This window comes from Phocoena sinus, chromosome 13, assembly GCF_008692025.1.
Source record: "Phocoena sinus isolate mPhoSin1 chromosome 13, mPhoSin1.pri, whole genome shotgun sequence".
NCBI lineage: Eukaryota > Metazoa > Chordata > Mammalia > Artiodactyla > Phocoenidae > Phocoena > Phocoena sinus.
The window spans coordinates 12,232,340-12,248,778 of NC_045775.1; the positions used below are offsets into that span (position 1 = coordinate 12,232,340).

The 16,439-nt window shown below is 50.1% G+C and overlaps 1 protein-coding gene across 2 annotated transcripts in view; it reads right to left on the bottom strand.

Moving 5' to 3' along the window:
- Window positions 1–15,839, bottom strand: part of CYRIA (CYFIP related Rac1 interactor A) — a 107,616-nt gene extending 91,777 nt beyond the window's left edge. For both annotated transcript variants that reach the window (XM_032652703.1, XM_032652704.1), the window contains exon 1: window positions 15,726–15,839. The gene's annotated coding sequence lies outside the window, so the exon portion shown is untranslated. The remainder of the gene's footprint in view (window positions 1–15,725) is intronic.
- Between the last annotated feature and the right edge of the window lie 600 nt (window positions 15,840–16,439).

Sequence of the window (16,439 nt, forward strand, 5' to 3'; positions counted from 1 at the left end):
GTTGATCTGCTGTGTCTATACAAGCATCCAGCTCGGTGCCTGTGCACAGCCCATCGTCAAGAGAGTTGTTGAATAATGGCAAGACAAATCTTTGCTTTTTCTTTTTTTTAATTTTTAAACCAACCCATCACCTGACACACCAGTGGAAAATGAATCGCTTCCCTCCCCATCTCTCCATGATGGACACTCCATCATTTTATAACTATGTCATACACACTTTGACACACACATACCTCTGGCTGGGAACCCAGTTTCATCACTGCCTCGTTGAAATGCCCTAATGGCTTCCCAAGGACTTCAGAATGTTTTCCAGCCTCAATATCCACTAATTGCTACCCCTTCCCCCAGGGCTCCGACCCTACTGAGCTACTTGGACCAACTGCTCTGAGTTGGGACAGAAGGTGTGAGCCTCCATTTGTCCTGAGGATGCAGGATTTGGATTGGGAGCAGATATGAAGGTGGGAGCTGACAGCCAGAGGAGGTCCCTGACCTTGACGAGTCACACGGAGGTCAAGTGTGTCTGCTCAGCCCGCTTCTCACCCCCGCTTTAGATGATCTGCATTTCCTAGGTTCTTTCCGTGCCTCAGAAGAAGCCCAGTCCTCTGAGACCAGTATTCAGCTCTGTGAGGGAAACTCCCCAGCAGGGAGAATGCTCTTTTCTTTCCTGAAAGGTCTCTAGAGACAAGGCCTTCCAGGTCCCTCTGAGTCAGCAAAGCGGTGAGTGGAAAGTCCTGGCTGGACTCCCGACACACTCTGAGGGTTTCCCAAGAGCTCCTTGCTCCAGCCTTGGCCACTCTTTGTAAACACTGGTCCCTAGCAGGGGTCCTGGCAGCCCCCCTAATCCCAGGCTTTCTGGTGAAGCCCTCTTCCTCCACTTAACACCCTCCTTGCCACAGCTTCCACTTCCAGCTTTTTCCCGGCCCCTCATTCTTTCCCTAGCAACCCTTTGAAGGTTGTCCAAAAAGGAACTTGCTAATTGGAGTTTAGAAGTGGCATGCCTTCAAACTCCCCATGTTATCAAAAGAATCACAAATAAACTTTCATTAACATTCTTTTTTTTTTTTTTTGCGGTACGCGGGCCTCTCACTGCCGCGGTCTCTCTCATTGCGGAGCACAGGCTCCGGACCTGCAGGCCCAGCAGCCATGGCTCACGGGCCCAGCTGCTCCGCGGCATGTGGGATCCTCCCCGGCTGGGGCACGAACCCGCGTCCCCTGCATCGGCAGGCGGACTCTCAACCACTGCGCCACCAGGGAAGCCCCTCATTAACATTCTTGGCTTAAAAAAAAAAAGAAAATGGAAAAGAATATATTAAAAAAAGAATGCATATATGTATAATTGAATCACGTTGCTGTACAGCAGAAAATAACATAACATTGCAAATCAACTACACTTCAATAAAAAAAGTTTTAAACTGAAAAAAGAAGAAAAAGAAAAAAAAAAGGAGCAGAGTTACCGTAAATGCTGTACTCTCCTGCTGCTCCAGGCCTGGCGCGAGGTGCTGCGGGTGTGAAAACTAAGGGTATGTGAGGCCTTCCCTGCAGGGTGCACAGGCCAGTGTGAGGACAGACCAGTGGAAAAGGAGGCTGCAGACATACAGCAAAGGTTCTCAGTCGGAAGGGGCAGCAGGAGAGCACTGAAGTCCCTGGCCAGCCCTTGGCTGTGTCCCCGACCTCCCCACCTGCCACCTGTCCACTCAACCACAGCCCTGGCCTCCGTGCTGCTCTCCCCGGGCCAGGTTTTGAGGTTTTGCACTTGCCGACTCTCCGCCTGGAACACGTTTCCCCCAGCGAGCTGTGTGGTTCACTCTCTCACTCCCTGCGGGCCTTCCCCCCATTGTCATCCTGAGGACTTCCCTGACCACCCAACCTAAAGGAGCAACTCTTTCCCCCCAGACCCTGTCCCCACACCCCTCACTCTGTACACCCATCTCTGCCTCATCTTCCTTCATCAACATGTGATGTCTAACATCATCTCCATTTTACTTGCTTATATGTCTATGGTCCATCTTTCCCTGATAGATTATAACCTCCACGGGAGCAGGGGGTTTGTCTGTTTGGTTCACTGCTGACTCTCCAGATACTGACCCAGAGAAGTGCCTGACTCATTGTGGGTGCTCCAAAAATATTTGTTGAATAAGTGGCTGGATGATGGATGGATGGATGAATCTGATGGGGAGTTGGGGGAGGTTTCCAGGAGAATGTAACACCAGAAGTAAATCTCAGAGAATCTGTCTTGGTAAGGAAAGAGCATCTTGGAGAGAGCATGCATAGCTCGTGTGTGATCCTGGGTAAATCACATTACCGCGGTCTCTTCTGTAATATGAAGCTAATGCATAACATTGGTAAGTCTGTGATGAGCCATGGAACTAGAACAGGAGTTGGGGCCAGCTCAAATAAGCCAAGGATGGTACAGGCTGATGGAAGATGGGAAAATACAAGAGGAACCATGCCTTTCTCCACAACCACCAGATCGGGTTCTGACCGCAGCAGACAGAGACAATGAGGCTGAGAGCTGGGTGGGTCAGTTGGACTCCATTTCATGATTCAACAAGGGGTGCTTCGGTCCTTAGCCAAAGGTGAAATCCCAAGCCCCCGAAAGAACCATACTCTGAATTGTTAATTCACAAAGCAAGCCACAACCTTCCATGTGCTGTCTTCAGGTAAAAAATTACATCTCTCTGAGACTTAGTTTTTTTTTTTTTTTCCTTCGGTACGCGGGCCTCTCACTGCTGTGGCCTCTCCCGTTTGTGGAGCACAGGCTCTGGACGTGCAGGCTCAGCGGCTATGGCTCACGGGCCCAGCCGCTCCGCGGCATGTGAGATCTTCCCGGACCGGGGCACGAACCCGTGTCCCCTGCATCGGCAGGCGGACTCTCAACCACTGCGCCACCAGGGAAGCCCTGAGACTTAGTTTTGACCTCTATAAAATAAAGTCCACATCTCCCATTCAATGAAACGTGAAAGTTTCTAGAACAGTGTGTGGCACTTGAGGAGTGCATGGCAAAAGTGTGTTATGTGGAATATATTATTTGCATGAAGTTTACATTATGGGAGGGAGAACCATGGGACTCCACTCTGCAAGGAAGCGAAGAACTCAAGCTATGATTGCATTTTCTGAGGCTTAAGTAGAACCATGGCAGGAAAAAAAAAAAAAGATTTGATTTTCCTAAAAAAAATAAAACTGTGGCCTGGAAGCAGTGGGAACTATGTGGTGTGGGAAACTGTAGGGCTTTGAGAGCCAGACAGACTTGACTCAAAATCCCGGTGCCCCATTTTCAATCCTATGTCCTTAAAGCAAGTTTTTAAAACTGTCTTAGCTTCAGTCTTTATCTGCAAAAGAGAAAGAAATATATCTACCTTGCAAGGTTGTCTGTAGGGTGAGGGATGTGTACAAACAGACTAGCAAAAGAGAACTGATAGGTGTTAAAGGCACGCTGCAGATCACAATTCAGTGTCATGAACACAACTGAAAATGTGGTATACTTTGAAAAATTAGGGGCCATGTCAGTATTGGGTAACCTGGAAATAGCTATGTAGAAAAAAACAACTCAAGCGCATACACTACGAAATTGCGAGCACACTGTTGCTATTTTAGCTGACAGGAGCTACTCAAATCATTTCCTGAATTTGAGGTGGAACAGATATACCTGCACACAGCCTTACTGGCGGATTCCTGAGTGGACAGCGTGAAAGGGGACTTCACGCACAGGTGGTTTAAAAGGAGGAAACAATAGGGGAGATGCATAGAGCATTTCATCCCCGCCAGCAGGAACTTGCACACTCGCCCCCAGTCACGTGGGAGGAAGCCCCCGATTTGCACACACGGACAAGAGAGTTCTTGGCCACAGCAACCGCAGGCCAAGAAACTGAGGCGCAGAGAGGGACAGGATTACAGAAGGTTAGGTGGGTCAGTGAGAGACCTCAGCTCCCAGGGGACTCCCTAGACAGGGTGCTGTCCACCACCCCGAGAGGTCTTCTTGATCCTCGGGAGCTTAGTAAGCAAACTGTGAAAGGATCCTCAGCCCCCTTCTTCTATCCATCCGCTTCCCTCCCCTCCAGCCTCCCGACTCTGCTAAGCCCGGCCTGGGTTTGGCCTGGAAGAGTCCGGACGAGGAGATGGGCCCGGCGCCTGTCACAGGGCGAAGGCAGCTCAAACGGTTTCTCTTCTGTGTTTCTCTTTCTCCTTCCATTCCTTTTCGCTTTCATAATCCTTTCCTACCTTCCTCCACCCGGTTGTCAAATTAAACTGACCGTATCCCTAGTCCTTTATTTTTTAAAACCCATATTAGGCTTTTCTCTTGTTTATCTTTACTTTTAAAGTCTCAGGCTCAAATGGCTTGTGTCTTTTCAAATATGTATAAAATCAGCTTTGTTTTTTTTTTTTTTTGCAGCTTTGACAGGGTTCTGGGTTTCCAAAGCAGAAGGATTAGATATTTCTCCCTAAGAAAACATAATTTAGTTGTTTCCTGCCAGTTAACCTCCGAATTGCCTTTGTCGGTGGTCACTGGTCTCTGAAAGATTAAAGGTCCTTCACGCCCTAGGGAGCCGCTAGGTGGTCAGTTCCATTTGGAGCTACACAGAGGCCGCGGGTCAGGCTGCAGGGAGCCGCGACCGGACAACGCCAGGCCCGGGACTTGGTAGCGCCTCCCAGGATCTGAAAGGACCCGGGAATCCACGCACTCACACCTGCTCACACACACACAACCTATGCCGCGCACACATCACACATCGTGCACGCTCACGCACCCACATAGCAGGCATACACTCACACGCGCACACACAGGAGTCCAGGCCTCGCTAATTTATAAGGACCAGCCACCCCCAGAGGTGCCCTCCTCTCAGTGTGCCCTGGTGTCAACCAGATTTACAGCTGCGCGGTGGATCCCACAGTCTGTGCGAACTGAAGGGCTTCAGGACCCTAAAAGTCAAGGTCACTTCTCCACCGTGCAAACCCCCATCCAAGGTCAGGGGCCCGGTTCCTATCATGGGTTACTGCTAAGTGAGCATCTCCTGGGTGGGCAGGGCAGGGGCTCTGAGACAGACAGAATCACCAACTTTTTAAACCTCGTTAGATTCTCCAGAAACTTTCAACCCAGCAAAAGTCAGAACTATGATAGGTTAAGAGTAAATTCCAAAGAGAAAGAAAGAAAGAGAGAGAGAGAGAGAGAGAGAGGGAGGGAGGGCAGGAGGAAGGAACGAAGGAAGGAAGGAAGGAAGGAAGGAAGGAAGGGAGGGAGGGAGGGAGAAAATGAGAGGGAGGTAGATGGTCCCCAACGCCCTTTACCTAAATGTGCTACATGCCAACCCCTCGCCCACACAGGCCATTGCGGGGACCTGTTCCATCTCAATGGGCAGAACTTGCACTGGTCCTGTGCTCTGCAACTGGGAACTGCCACTCTCCTTCCCAACACCCCCTCAGCAGTGCCTAGCATGGCCTTGACCATAGCCCCAGTGCAACCCTCGGCGCTGGCCATCACCAGCGGGGCAGTTTCACGTGCAGTGCTCGGTTCAACATCCCGTGAGCCCTCCCTGGGCATCAGGGGAGGTGCTGGGGACAAAGTGAATCCCACACAAACCAGCCTACAGTGTCAGAGGGTCGTGCTGTGAGAGCAGGAGAAAGGAAAGACCTGGGGGAGACCAACGAAGAGCACGAAGCTGTTCACCTCCCTCCAGTCTGGCTGGAGGCCAGATGGATGGAAGCTGCGAGAATGCAGCCAGGGGGGCAGCTCAGTGCTTTTCACTCGCTTTGGGGGCCCCAGCCTCTACTCCTAGACTCTGAGAGACAGAGAGAGACAGAAAGAATTAAATGACTTCAAAACGGAGTTCCTAGAGCCCAGAGAAGGGAGGCAACATGCCCAAATCACTCAACAAGTCAAGAACAGACCCAAGATAAGAACCAAGACCTTCTCACTCCTACTCGGGCCTTTTTACTTCCTCCTGCTCACCCTCCAAGCCCTGCTTCCTCCTCCCAAGGCTAAAATGATGAGTAGGATTTAAAAATTCCCTTCTACCTTCCCCCCAAAGGCCAGTTGTGAAACTTGATTGTAAGCCACGCTAGATCAAAAATTCCCAGCTTATTTTAGTTCTATGGAATTTTTTAAAAACTACTTTGGCCCAATGAAACTTTGGAACCCATGCTTTTAAAAGGTTTTGTTATTGTTGTTTTTGTTTTGTTTTTGTGCCAAGCCTGCTCATTTATTTCCTATTATTTAAATTGAGGAAATAGAAAACTGGCCATGAAGGCTTCTGATGGGTACACGATGAATCATGTCACCACAGCATCTGGTATCAGGTAGACATTGGAGGGTCCCTCTGGTGCCTCCCCAACGCCCCAATCCCAGGGGTGCTGTGAGTTCCTTTGGGCTTTTAGAAAGGGAGATTCACAAATGCTTCTTTGAAACTCCTTGCTCAGATGTGCTTCCAAATTCAGAATTTTTCAGATTTTAGAAAGGTAATATAGTACAGATAATAGCATGTTATATGTACCCCCAGTCTGGAGCACTCATCCTTCTGATGAAAAACTTGTTCATCCTGAGTGGCATAAATACAAACTAAAAATAGTCTCATGTACCATCAGGCCAGCTTTTGCCTCCAAATGAGTTATGAAAAAAAAAACAACAACTGCATTTTCAGAGCATTTTGGATTTTGGACTTGCCAATAAGGGAATGTCAGAAAATAGCTTACGGCTCCATTGATTACTTCTGAAGGTACTCAAGGGCGCAGATTTCAAACCTCAACAGTTCAGGGGAAAAAAACCATACACGTGCATTTACAAAATACAGGAAAGACAGGATGGGAGACGGATCATACGGTAGGTGCAATGCTGGATGCCGACTGGAATTCTTATCCTTATTACACTCCAGTAAGCAACACGGCCAGGTTCATTTCAAGTTTAAAATGAAGGCTTACGAGCTAGAAGTATAGGTCCAGAAGAGTGGATTTGGGGGGCTTCGTCGGGGCAATTCTGGAATGCGTCTGTCAGAGAAAGAAGTTCCCTGTTGTTTCCAACTTAAAACAACAAATAAAAAGGAGCCTCAAAGAAGCAGATCGAGAACTTTTCAAACACATTTTCTTAAAAGATCAGGCAAAAAGGAAGACTGACAATGTTTAATTCATTTACAGACACACCTCGGAGATCATGTGGGTTCGGTTTCAGATCACCGCAATAAAGCGAGTCACATGAATTGGTTTCCCAGTGCATATAAAAGTTATGTTTACACTAAACTGTAGACTATTAAGTGTGCAAGAGCACTGTGTCTAAAAATGTACATACCTTAATTTTTTAAATTTAAATTTTATTGCTAAAAAATGCTAACCATCATCTGAGCCTTCAGCAAGTTATAGCAGGCACATCGAAGATCACTGATCACAGATGACCAAAACAAATATAATAAAAATGAAAGAGCTTGAAATATTGCCAGAATTACCAAAATGTGACACGGAGACATGAAGTGAGCAAATTCTGTTGGAAAAATGGCTCAGACTTGATCGACTGAGGCTTGCCACAAACTTTCAATTTGTAAAAAAACGCAGTATCTGTGAAGTGCAGTAAAACGAGGTATGCCTGTATTCTTTGCAATATTCCTGGGCCACACATATTATTAACTTCAGTTCAAAAATTAGAAAACTCAGTAAGCCTAAGACATCTGCCCAAGGGAAAAGCCAGGGTTCCACCCAGGTCTGTGGGCTTCAGGTGCACTCACCCTGCAGCCCTGGGATGGTCTCACGGAACTTCTAGGTGCACATTTCACCTCTCTGGATCTCAAAGAGTTGGCATCCTCTCCTTCCTAGGGTGGGTGGTAAGGAGAGACCACACTTTGAAAGCACACAGACATGGTTTCAGGTGCCAGCTGTGCAACCTTCCTCATGATGTGACATTATGCAAGTTTCTTAACACCTGTGGACCTCAGTTTCTCCATCCACAGAATGGGGATATCTGTTTTTTAAAGCTCTTTAGGGGATTGCTAAAAGTGGATATTAAATGCTCATTATTCAGAAGGTTTTGCTGCCACCCACATTTTACACAAGGAAACACAAGACTCAAAGAGATGGCATAACTTGCGAAAGCCCAGGCTGCTTCGAGTGGGTTTCCTCTGTCTCTCTACTCCAGGTGCCAGGCATCCGGCCTCACCGTTGCTACTGGAAGAGCCTGAGTTTGGATGCCACTGGGAATGAGAGAGCTTGACGGTGTGTTGAGATAGTTGTGTGTCTGGCACTGTTCCTCACGGTCCTAAAACGATTATGCATTTTAATTTATCCTAAAACCCGGAAATCATCAAACCAAATGATTTTTTAAAACAGACATTAACTTAAAACAGAAGGGCATTCTGCAGTGACCAAAGCATCTCTGAGGTCAACCCTCCACATCCCAGGCGGTGGAGACCCTGGAACGCGGGAGTGAGCTGATGACGGTCCTTCCCACCGCTGCTGAGCTCCTGCATCCCTCCTGGCTCTCCCTTTTGTCAATGGCCTTGACTTTCAACTACTTATTCGGATGCTCAATCAGACTTGGCTCCCTTTCTACGAGGGGGCGCGAGGTTTCTCTGGTTTTTGAAAACACCCTCGGCTCTCCCCATCCCAGCTCTGTCTCTGCAACCTTGCTGACTAAGGCTGCCAGGTTTTGCTTCTTCACCTGTCACTTTGGGACAGAAGCCCAAGGGTTTATTAGAATCATCGGCTAGGTGTTGGAAGCACCCTTCTAAGTCACCAAATCCAACCTTCCCATATTACCTACAGTGAAAGTGAAGTACAGTGGTCTCCTCTTATCCTCAGGGAATACGTGCCAAGACCGCCAGTGGAAACTACAGATAGTACTGAGCCTTACATAGACTATGGTTTTTCCTAGACACACATGCCTACGATGAAGTTTAATTTATAAATTAGGCACAGAGAAAACACCAGTAACTAATAAAAACTAGACCCATTATAACAATGTGCTGTAATGAAAGTTATGTAAATGTGGCCTGTCTCTCAAAGTATCTTATTATATAAATGTAACGTCTTTTCCATCTTCACGAAACACTCCTTATGTAGCCGTGACTTTTGCCGTATGAGGTGTGACAGCAAAATTAGCATGAATTTCTTACTCTAGATCTTATCAGCCTCAGCAAAGATTATTTTCTTTCTTTATTGGGAATTTTCACCTTTTCACTGAAAGGAAGCACTTTACTGCTTCTCTTCGGCGCATCCGAATTTGCCAGCATCACTGCTCTTGCCCATTATTAAGTAAAACAACGGTTCCTTGAACCCAGGCAACGTGATACGGCCACAGTCTATCTGATAACCAAGATGGGTACTAAGTGACTCACAGGAGGGGTACGCTGGACAAAGGGATGATTCACATCCCAGGGGGGACGGAGCGGAAAGGTGCTCGATTTCATCACGCTCCTCAGAACGGTGCACAATTTAAAACTGATGAGTTGGGCTTCCCTGGTGGCGCAGTGGTTGAGAGTCCGCCTGCCGATGAAGGGGACGTGGGTTCGTGCCCCGGTCCGGGAAGATCCCTCATGCCGCGTAGCGGCTGGGCCCGTGAGCCGCGGCCGCTGAGCCTGCGCGTCCGGAGCCTGTGCTCCGCAACGGGAGAAGCCACAACAGTGAGAAGCCCGCGTACCGCAAAAAACAAACAGAAGACTGTTGAGTTGTTTATTTTTGGAATTTTCCACTTAATATTTTCAGACCGAAGTTGACCGTGGGTACCTAAAACCGGGGCGGTGGGGGGACCACCGTGCCTGCCCTTCCTCCTCCACGCAGGCAGCGAGGACAGGGCTGAGAGCAGAGCCGGCTTTTCGCCGTCCAGGCTTGTACCTTTCTCTTTCAGGCTTCCTCTCCCTGCAACGTGTCAGGTGCAATTCAGGTGCACCACAGACAACACCCATGGGGAGGGAGGGGGCAGTGTTGCCGTAAGAGGTGAAACAATGACTTCCCCCTTCCTCCCCGCCCTCCGCACTCTCTCCGACACTCTCCAAGCTCCATTTTAGGTGTGTGTTTCCTGCCTGGAGTGAGAGCTACCTGAGGCCAGGGACAAAGCCATCTCGATCACTGTGTTCCATCTAGCTCAGCACAAGGCAGGAGCCTGTCCCGTACACATTTGCTAAGCAAATGAGTGAATGATCGCATTTTCATGCTTGATCCATCATAAAACTGCAATTCAGCTCTTTGGGGGCATCCCGTTTCCCCAGTTTCTTTCTCTTTTTTTTAACATCTTTAGTGGAGTATAACTGCTTTACAATGTTGTGTTAGTTTCTGCTGTATAACAAAGTGAATCAGCTATACGTATACATATATCCCCAGTTTCATTTTAAAGATTTAATTATCTATGCCATACAGAATTTTTATTAGAAAGTGAAGTCATTAAATAAGCTGACACCAGACTCAGGCCCTGAGATAACTGCCAATAGAAACGGATCTGTTTGCAGAGCTAAGCTGGACCAGGTAAGCGTGTTGCTGGCAAACATGGCACCGTTTTCAGGACAATGGGGTTCTCAGACCAGGGAAATTCGGCTTCTAAATTACCCAGGAAAGGCTAGGAGTGAGCCATTCTGTAATCGCTTTTCTACCTCCATCTTACACTGACAGATGGAATCCCAACCACCCCTGCATCTGTAGGGCCACTGACCCACATTTTCTGACCTTCTTGCTTCTGTTCCTAGATCCCTGGGGTGCACCTGTCATGCTTTCCGTTCATACGTTCAGTTCTAAAATCAATTGAATTTATTTCAGCGACAAACTAGCAACCCATTCTTGGGCAAAGGAAGCTACTTTGAGCATCACCAAACATTTTTTCTGAACTCGGACACGCCAAACTCCTCTTCTCTTCACCACTTCCAGGAACCAAGCCTCAGCCAACTGCCGAAAGCCTCGTTCATGCTGTGCTGAGAACAAAACCCTAATAAAGTCTCTAAATATTTACTATGGGTCCGAGTTACAGCCCTGACCGGTTCCACCGCCGTAAAAATCTGCTTGCATACTCCAAACACAATTATTTTAAATCACTGACATGCCAGCCAAGGAGATGACAAGGCTGTGTACACCAGCATGAATAGCAAGTCAGGCCCAGTTCTAAATTCTGACCCTGCCACTTGCTAGCTGCCGGACTCTGTGCAAGGGACCTTTCCCAGTTTCCTTTACTGTCAAAAGGGCATGATAATACTAATGTCACAGAGTTGCAGTGATGGTTTGAGAAAATATCTATCCATAGATAGGGTAACTTAAAAAAAAGAACAGGAAGCTAAACATGCCCAGAATAAAAAATGTGAAGCATTCATGTTAAAGTATTGTCTGACAGAGGAGCCAGAACATGCAATGGGGAAAGGTCAGTCTCTTCAATAGATGGTGTTGGGAAAACGACAGCCACGTGCAAAAGAACCAAACTGGGCCACTATCTTACACCATACACAAAAAGTAACTCAAAACATAGACTGAATGCAAGACCTAAAACCATAAAACTTCTAGAAGAAGACACAGGTGGTAATCTCCTTGATGTAGGTCTTGGCAATGATTTTTTTGGATTTGACACCAAAAGCAAAGAAAACAGAAGCAAAAATAAGCAAGTGGGATTACATCAAATTAAAGTATTCTCAGAGTAACATGTTTTTGAAACTCAGCGTGTTTGTTGCCATTTCAAATTTGTTCCCCTTTGAGGAAATCAAAGTGTTGCTGATTTGCAGCATCTCCATGTTGTAGAACATTGTTTTATCTGGTGAGAGATAACTCAAAGATTAACCAGCAGTGCTTAGAACCTGAGCGTGGGCAATCTTTAACCTTCCCAGATAATGAATGGATCTCTGAAGGCCAGAGTTAGTCCAAAGAGCTCGCCACCATGGTTCTAAGAGGACCCAGAGGCCCAGTAACTGAGAACTCTTTCCTAGTCAGTATAACTAAATAACAGCAAGTGTGAAGTGGGCCCCATGCCAGACCCTATAAATACATAAGATCATTCACTTCCTAGAAGGCAAGTATCATTATTGCCATTTTACAGGTACAAGAACTGAGGCTCCGAGAGGTTAGATACTCCCTCAGGATCCCACACTTAGGACACAGTAGTAGTACAGTCTGAGCTCATGGCTGGTTCCCAAAGTCTGCTTTCTTCCCAATCACCATGTTGCCTTGTCAGGTAATTCATGTAGCCTTTGCGAAAGGATTTTGACCAAGATGAAATAGGAGCCAGAGGCTACTAGGAGTGGATGAGTGAAGACTCAGCAAGGGGGCTTCCCTGGTGGCACAGTGGATGGGAACCCACCTGCCAATGCAGGGGTCATGGGTACGAGCTCTGGTCCGGGAAGATCCCACGTGCTGTGGAGCAACTAAGCCCGCGCACCACAACTACTGAGCCTGCGCTCTAGAGCCCGCACGCCACAACTACTGAAGCCCCTGCGCCTAGAGCCTGTGCTCTGCAACCAGAGAAGCCACTTCAATGAGAAGCCCGCACACTGCAACGAAGAGCAGCCCCTGCTTGCTGCAACTAGAGAAAGCCCGTGAGCAGCAACGAAGACCCGACGCAGCCAATAAATTAAAAAAAAAAAAAAAAAAAAAAAAAAGACTCAGCAAGGAAGGCAGGGCTGGCTCCTGCCACATGCCTCTCTCCCCCGACACTGCTCACAGAACTGAGGGGCTCGGGAGTCATCACCCATCCATCGCTGCGAGGGCCAGACTGAGGGCTTGCCAGGTGGGCGGTGCTAAGAGAGCTGTATTTCAGCCGCAAAGTACAGGCTGCCTGATTCAACCATAAAGGGGTGGGTGGCTAGTCAAGTCACCATCTCTGGGCTTCACATCTCCCTGCCTTTTTCCTGATCACACCACTTCTTCGAAGGTATTATAAGGATCTCTTTTCATGACTGTCTTTACCCCCAGACTACATTCTTTGAAAACAGAAATAGCGTTCATGTTTTTTAAATACCCAGTTCCCCAAAGTGTATTTGGTACAGAGTAGATGCTCAGTTAATGGAAGGCGCATAAATAAAGAAATGGATTGATTCAGCATCAACTCTGGACAAGATGATTAGAGAAAGCCTCTACTCCTCACATTTTACAGCTTAATTACTCCTAAATCAGTTCTTCATCTCTGGGCAGTGGTCTGGGGTCTCTTTAACAGTGACACCTCCCAACAGGAGGAGAACATTATGCGCCCTTCAGGCTTTCAACCTTGTAAAGCAATCCCTGTAAACTACTCCATTCCATCCTACAAACACAAGCAAATGTAACCATTCAGACAGATGCTATCAACCCCATTTGAAAGGTTGAAACTGAGGCCCAGGTGAGTGAACTGACTGCCCCAGGGCTGGAATTTGACAATGAGGCTGCTGACTCCCTGGTTTTTTCACGCTACCATGGTGCTTTTCCAGCTCATTACTAACAGGCCTAGAGCACTGGCAAGGTGAAGGGAGAAAGGGGAGGGATGGGAAAGAAAAGAGTGTGTAGTGAAGGGAAAAATAAAAGGGAAAAGGGGGGCAGCTTCTCTGGAGGGTGTCGCTGACAGCTGACCACCGGTGACCCAGGGCCGGACAGCTCTGAACTCCTCGCCCAGGGCTGACTTGGGAAGGTCTCCTGGGTTCTCAGTGTCCCCGGCTCACCCGGCTGCATCTAAGCCCTGAGAGTAAAAGCAAACTGAACGCTTCTGGGTGTTGAGCAAAAACAGGAAGTCACAAGTGCCTTGACTCTCCTCCCAACTTGAGTCCCCAACAGTGGGGTCAAAGGTGCGCGAGGGACCTGACAGGCTGCTCTCTGGCAGTGGCCTCCATGGGAGTCCAGCGGGGAAACGGGGGAAAACCCTTCAATGAGTCTCCCAGCACATGGGTTTGGGGGAGCTCTGTTGGTCCTCTGGGAGCAGGACCTGGAAGCCCTCGGGGTGGCCAGGCAGCGAGCTGGGCTTTTGCGCGCCAGCTCCATCACTTTTCCATCCTATTCAACAAAATCTCAGCACAGACGATGTGCTAAAAGCAGAGTGACCTGAGGGAAATAGCTCACTTTGAGCTTAGTTTTGTCATCTGCAGAGTGGGGACGGCCCCTACCCCACAGAGCTGCCTTGAAGATGAAAGGAAATCAACATTAGCGGGCTTCTCCATCACACTTGGGTCTATTATTAGCACCGAGGCAGCGGGCTACCCACTGTGTGCCCGAGACTGTGATGCCTCTGCCGCCCTCCCAGAGCTGGGGGCAGGAGGGAGTGTGGCCAGGTCTGTCCCCACCTCTTTCCCCTACTCTCCTCTCACAGGAGCCTGGGGCCAGGAAGAGGTGAAGTTCTGCCAGCCCCCAGCCTGGGCCCAGCGCCCATGTTTATGACTGTTGATTTCAGAGCAAATAGAAAGGAGAAATTAGAGCCATAAAAGACAGAACAACAGACCAATAAAAACCAGCTCCCAGAAGAGTCAGAAGAAGGAAGAGAGGCAAAACTGTCACCATAGCAACACAAGACAGAAGCAGGCAAGAAAAACAGCCCCTGCTCTGCCCTCTCTCTTCACAGCAAAGCAAGCCCTCGGACCCCCTTTGGGGCTCAGTGAAAGCCAACGACCCACCCTAAAGCTCTGGCCCCCGGGCCCAGACGCCCAGCCCGACCTGGCTAGCAGCCACCCTCCTCGTGCTGGCCCAGCACACGTCCCAGCCCTCCGTGGTCCCAGCCCAGCTTTCTGTGCCCTGGGGACACAGCACTGTGCAGATGGCCCAGGCCCAACCGGAGTGATGGTGACCAGCGAAAGAGGGGAAAAGTTTCTAACAGGGAAAGGAAGGAAGGCCAGAGGGCTGGGGGAGAGACCGAGACCCTGAATCCCAGCTCCACTACTCTGCCCTGGGTTCCCCGGGGAGCAGGCAGCCGGGGAAACAAGGGCATGGGAGGGGAGGCCAGGGCCAGGATGGTGGCCCATCAGCGCTGGACCCTGCACTCCTACCAGCAGGGGCGGAATTCTGGGGAACTGGGGGTGGGGTCAGCAAAGAGATCTGGAGGTCTTAAATGACAAAGCTCTTGGTCCTGGTCTCTGGGGGCACTGGTCAGCAAGTCAGGACAGCTTGGAGGAGGACCCAGGGACCCGCTGGCCCGTTTTGCCAGAGACCGGTCGGTCCTTCGGCTGCCAGGCAAGACAGGTGTCTCCACCAAATAGCCGGGCTGGCCCGGAATCAGCCTTTTGGGAAGTGAGTCAAATTGTTCCCAAAGCTCAGGATCCGGCAAGTCCCTTTCTTCAGACTGGGATTCTGAGATGGAGGAGAGTGATGGCAAGGAGGCCTGGGTGCGGTGCACAGCAGCTGGCTGGCTGGCTAGGAAGAGTCCCTGGCAGGTGGCAGCATTAGAGTCCAGGTGTGCAGGCCCTAGGGACGGGGGTCATCTCTGCCTCTGGGGCTGTAGAGAGTGCTGGGGAGCCGGGCCTCTGGTGGTGGGCATGGGGAAGCAGAGTCGGGGGTCTCCTGGAAGAATGGCTTTGGAGCTGAAGACACCTGGCGTTGGGGGTTGGGGCAGGAGGTTGAGTGGCTGAGGGGCGAGGGAGGTGACCTGGAACACAAGCAGGAGGCTGTCCTCGGGAGAAGGGGCAGTGGGGCGCCTAGTCGGACATCTGGATGGCGATCTCTGGAGAAGGGTTAAGGGACTGGGTCCTCGGCTCTCCCTCCCGCCCTCCCGCGAAGGCTGCGTCCGGAGCTGGGGAAGGATGGCCGTGCTCGCCGGGCGCCTCCCGAGCCCGCTTCCCTGCAGGCCCCCGGCCGCGCTCCCCGCCGCGTCCCCGCCAGGCCCGCGCCCCGCTCACCCCGTGCCGCCGCCGCCCTGCTCGGCCGCCGGTCTGCCGCTGCCCCAGCCGCCACCGCTGTGGACGCCTCTCCCGCGGCCGCCGCAGCCTGCGAGACGGCCCCGGAGCCCCGCCCCGCCCCGCCCCGCCTTCAGCCCCGCCTCCAGCCCCGCCGGCTGCGGCCGCCCCGCCCCGGCCCCCGGGGAGCCCCACCCCCGCCGTCTCCAGGCAGGGTCCGCAGTCCCGCGCCAGATCCCTTGTGCAGACCGTCTCCGCACGCAGAAACCCCTGCCCTTTTCTAGGCCTTGGCCGCTGGCTTTGCCCTCCAGGAGGAAGCCCGGATGTGCCGCTGCTGCTTCTACACACGGAATCCCTCCGTACCCACTCTTCCTCTAAAAAAAAAAAAAAGACGGGAGAAAGGCCCTTTGATCCACCCCTGGACGCACACCCGCCCTCACATTACTGCTCATGCACCCAGTCAAGCCGTCCCAAACTCCACCCCACTCCCTAATTAGTCTGACTCCTGATCCCAGCTTTCTGCCCTGTCCTCCCCGCACATACTATTAACAGATTCCCAGCCCTGGGGGCCGCCGTTATCTGATGGGACCACCAAAAAAAGTTTTTGCAAATGCTTAGTCCCAAAAATGTAATTACCCTTAAGAGCACGTCTGCAAAAACACTTGAAAAACTTCTATGATGCAAGGGAAAGTAGGGGATTACAGTGTCATTGTCATG